The following is a 5404-nucleotide window of genomic DNA, read 5'->3' on the forward strand; positions in this document are numbered from 1 at the left end:
TACAGAATACATGCCTACATTACATTGATGAATCGGAGCTAGTTCTGTGTCACCCTGTGTTATGACTGTTACATGATGAACCACATCCGGCATAATTATCCATCACTGATCCGGTGCCTACGAGTTTTCCATATACTGGTTCTCGCTTATTTACTTTCCCGCTGCTACTGTTACAATCACTACAAAATACCAAAAATATTACTTTTGCTGTCTTTACTTTTGTTGCCGCTACCACCACTTTCATATTACTTTGCTAGTATACACTTTGCTGCAGATACTAAGTTTCCAGGTGTGGTTGAATTAACAACTCAGCTGCTAATACTTGAGAATATTCTTTGGCTCCCCTTGTGTCGAATCAATAAATTTGGGTTGAATACTCTACCCTCGAAAGCTGTTGCGATCCCCTATACTTGTGGGTTATCACGTGTCGAGAGCACCAGGGCGGTGGACGACGGCGAGGCCTACAAAGGGAACGACACGGAGCTGGGGAAGACACGACAGTGGCTGCCCACGCAATGGAGAGTATGAGGGTTGACTGGTTCGGCTGCCGTCGCCGGAAAATAACAAGAGGTGTGGGTGAGTTGAGGGATAGATAGGCCAGGGATGCGAGTATATGATGGGGCCGTGAGGCCTGCCCGGCAGCACAGCCGGCCACGGGAGGCAGGAGCAGGCGGTTCCGATGGTGCTGGTTTGGACGGCTGGGGCACGAAGATCAGAGACTGAAGAAGCACGATTGCCGTTAGATTGACATCTAACGGTGTGACGCTAGTAGAGTCGATTGTTGACTAAGTTTTTTTTGATAAACCTTGTGTACGCATGAACTTAGTAGGCCCACAAGTCAGCCTCCAAATATGTGGCAGACAACATAGAGCCCATTTGCTATTTTTTTAATAATTTGCAGCCCATTTGCTAATTCTTAAGTAATTTATTACAATCCATTTTCTGCCCAGGACCACGGTAAAAAAGTTCAACCTTATTTCGCATATTTCAGTGGAGTCCGAACTTTTGTAATCCCGAAATGATAAAAAAAATTAAGAGCTTATTGATTTGCCAAAAAACTCATTTTATTTTGGTAAGCAAATAAGACGTGGGACAATTCAGTTGGTTTAAGGGAAAACCAATGGTAAAAAAATCAGTGCTGGGAGGGAAAACAACAACAAAAATAAGGCTGTAAATATGAAAAAGGGAAATTTATGCATTTTGAATATAACGATACATGTATATGAACTAGTAAAACTATAGGTAGAAATTAGAAAACGGATGTAGGACATGCGTTTCAGGAGGAAAATAGAACTGGCCTGTGTGTTTGATTCAGTAAAAAAAGTGCCTGCGGATGTTGTAAGACAAAATATAACTAACGCTGGCGGGCCAGAGGCCAGTAGATACCTGTTGTATCTTTGTGCCCCATTGTCGTCATGGGCTAGGCCTGTTAAAAACAAAACCAAGCCTGGGCAGTCTACAGCCGAGTTGAAACTTGCTCGACCTGAAAAAACAATATGCGTGCTCAATAAACGAGAGAATTCTGCAAGTACAGACTGATAACTGGGATGCAGCAGGGATATTGTTTTTTCATCGTGATAATAAGAGCATGCACTTGTTTCAAAAAAATTGGAGAACTGGGAATTCGAAGGGCAGGTGCTTATGCTACCCATCAAATAAAAATCAGGTGCCTAAAATTCGTTTCGAAACAAATGATTCAGCTTTATATCCACGTCTACCCTCGGCATGATGGTTGGAAGCAAATGCCAAGTTCATACCAAAAGATCGTTAACAGCAATACCAATTTACGGACGACATGGTAGTACAAGTACCAATACCAAACTAACTTATAATCTTTTTACTCCCGGCCCTAGTGTTCGTCTGGTAGAAAATCTTGCAAAGGACCAGCTCCCGCTCTTTCTCTTGCTCCAGGTCCCCGAGGTGGTGCTGGTGCATCTCCCAGTTGGTCCTCTGCTGGTCGAAGTTCTTGTTGGTGTGCAGCACCAGAACCTTTTTGCTGCCCGTCTACCGGCCATCGACCATCACGGGCAAGGTATTGCCTGTGTTGTGCCACATCGCGTGCATGCCGCACTCCGACTGTATCTTGCGATGCGTCCACGTGCCCCTTTTGAACGCCATGGAATTGCGCTGGAAGAAATGCTTGCTTAGGCCACTCAGTGTGATACCTGCAGTATTGTCGAATACAGGTTTTAGTGTATGTAGTTGGCATTTTCATAACATCTTTGGCATGTTGCAGTCACTTGTTTCACTTTTTATTAATTGTCAAATTGTAATTGCTTCACTAGGTCTGCATCTAAAAAAATAGAGCTATAAACAAAGGAATATGTTTGTGCAAGTAGACGGCCGATCGGTGTCTTACCTGGTAGTTTCTCAGGATGGGTGTAGCATATGCTGTGCTCGCTGTCGATGGTTGGTATGAACAAATCGATGAGAGGGTGATATCTCACGCTGTCCGCACTCACTTTGGCCTCAAGGTGCTCGATTAGCTCATGTTCCGTGGGATCGAACTTGACACCAGCCGGCAGCACCGGCCAATCCTTCTTTGACTTGCATGGGTTAATTCCAGTTATATGGTACTCAATGTATGATCAATCGACTGTTTTAAGTGAATGATGAAAGATTTCGACAGATAAGTGGTACTCCAAATCTAAAGTGCAGAATACCCGAACACGCCGCCGAGATTCTTGTGTCACCTCACGCGCAGCGTTTTGTCATGTCAATTGAATGTGTGGACATGATGAATAATTTGACTGACGTATACTAGTACTTCTACTGTACTACTTACTAGTCGTATTTAGTGTCAAATTTTAACCATAGGTTTAACTAACAAGTACGCACTTGAAGCCTAAGTGATATACATACATATCTATATACATATATATATATACTGCACATCATCTCCATCATCATTATCAGTACATCCTGCACAGGTGAGTTAGGATGCACTTGATCCCAGAAAGGTATCTATCTTTCAAACCAGAGGAGTGCTTCAAACTAACAACAGTACATAATATCCAACAAAAGAGGGTCGTGCTACAGCAGCAGAATACATGGCTCAGTCTACATATCAGTACGAATCAAGTTGTGCATATTTGTTGTTGGCATGAACCACATCGCCGCATGTCGGGTTTGCAAAAGCCATCCATCGCATGGAAGCTTGATGCCATTCAAACACTGAAGATTATCTCGCAACAAGCTATGTCGACGAATCTCTGGATATGGTGATTCATGATACCCATGGTATGATGTGTAAACACAGTCCCCCCTGGCGAATGGAAGTTGCATAGCACGGTAATCATCGCCGGTGATATGATTGATGATTGGTTGGATGATTGAATAATTTAGTCGAGGAACATGGAGTGGTTGCCGAGGCTATAAACCCGCCTCCAGTTGAATACGCCTGGCCCAACGGAGCTGGGATCTTTCTCGAACACGAAGCAGCCATAGCCATCAATGTCACGAATGCCCCAAGCATTATGCTGCATGTGGTTTGATGAAATGGTTTGGTCAATTTGGTACATGCAAATGAGCATCAAATGACCACCATCAGCTGAACGAGCGATAAACCACCACCCATCGGCTGGTATGATTCCAGGTCCTGGAATCATGAAGGCCAGCGCATTTGCGTTTGATGCAATATTTCAAATTGGAGACCAAAAGGACAAAAATAAACAATCATGTTCAGAGTATGTGTGGAATTAAGATTATTATAATAGTGACACATAGCATAGATAGAGAATTGCAATGTCGTGGTCATAATCATACCCCAAATTAAAAAAATTAAGCCAATGGCTTTCATATTCTAGCAATATATCATGGTTCAAACATCACGTAACAATGAGAGGAAAACAGATATGACAGGGCCTACTCATATTCTACCATAGCACTTACTAAAGTTATCATATCAACTCTAAGCAATAACATGTGTTGTTATAAAAATCCTGGAAATGAGAGTAACATATAGCAATCATGACGTTATACTCATAATATCTATTCTAACAATCATTAGATACCAATTGTTCTCATATCAACTCTAACAATAACATGTGTGGTCATTAAAATCTAGGAAATGAGAGGAACATATAGCAATGATGTGGTTATAGACATACTATATATTCTAAATTTGTAACAATGAACAGGCAGTCGTATTCTTAAGGTAAAGATGAGATGAGATAGAACAATTACACGACGATAGATTCCACCAGTATAGGCAGCCAAACTGTGCGTCGACCGCATAAACGATTCCATCATGCACTATAGCATCAGATAGAAGTGTTGGGTAAAGAGGATCGACGATGTTCCATAACCATGTGTGGCGAATGGATTCCAAATAGACTAATCCCATGTTGAACACGGCAATGAGCTTGTAATCCATGTAGTCTTCTGATGGCGTGGGCACTTCACAGATTACAACCTACAGCAAACAGAGGTCGAGCCAAAAGCTCGACGCGTCTCGTGCGTAGTAGGCAGGAGTATCCGGCAGGCCGCAAGGCTCGATGGCGGCGGTATCCAAAGATGGAAGGGTGATCTTTTGCTGGGTGTAGATATCCACGAGATGCCACAGACTACCGGATTGGTGGATGAGGATGATCCAATTAGCCTTCATGCCCGCCCAGTAGTGTCCGCGCATGAAGGACAGGTGGACGGGTACTGGTAGCATGTCGAGGGGCACCACGGCAACCTCCATAGGATCGTCAAGTCAGTGTCTGGGCCACCTGTGAGGATCAGGCATCAGCAAGCAGGGTGTCTTGAAAAGATCCGGCCGGTTGCAGACGAGTAGACGGTACAAAGACACCGAGCATGCGGCCGGACGGACGGTGCTGAGTAGGTCCATACGATTATAGATCTGCTCCAAGAGAACATTGGGGAGGGAATTCCAATCGCGGCTCTGTGTGTCAGTCAGTTTTGCCATTGGGGTTTTTGGTGCCTGCGAGCCAGCGGGGAAGTGGATTCGGGCGGGCGAGCGAAGAAGCTTCTCCTCATGTGGCCGAGCAGTGAGCGGGGGGATATGGTACGCGCGAGCTACCAAGGAAGATAGTGCGGGCGGGTGAGCAGAGAGCAGGGGGAAATGGTGTGCAACCGACAATGGGGAAGAGAGGAGGAAGAAGAGTGGGAGACGGGGTAGAAAGTGCATTAAATCTCAATTCTACTACTACTACCAGGATATACTGTCATTCGGAGTGTAAATAGTTACACCGATGACCTATGTGTCTACCACAAGAGGGCCCATATGTCAATTGATGGAGGATAGAAGCGTGCTCTACTGGCAAACATGACGGCAGTACTGGGTAAGGCTGACTTAGTAACACCAACATGCTGGTTCAGCTTATTAATTAAGTGTCCCATCTGCTGCAGCGTGTATTGTCACTTCACCGCGAAGACTAGTTGAATAGTTCTCTCTGAC

General features: G+C 44.4%; 1 pseudogene; it reads right to left on the minus strand.

Moving 5' to 3' along the window:
* Window positions 1-1863: 1863 nt before the first annotated feature.
* LOC125555947 lies at window positions 1864-2516 on the minus strand (annotated as a pseudogene).
* Window positions 2517-5404: the final 2888 nt, after the last annotated feature.

This window comes from Triticum urartu, chromosome 5 (assembly GCF_003073215.2).
Source record: "Triticum urartu cultivar G1812 chromosome 5, Tu2.1, whole genome shotgun sequence".
NCBI classification, from domain to species: domain Eukaryota; kingdom Viridiplantae; phylum Streptophyta; class Magnoliopsida; order Poales; family Poaceae; genus Triticum; species Triticum urartu.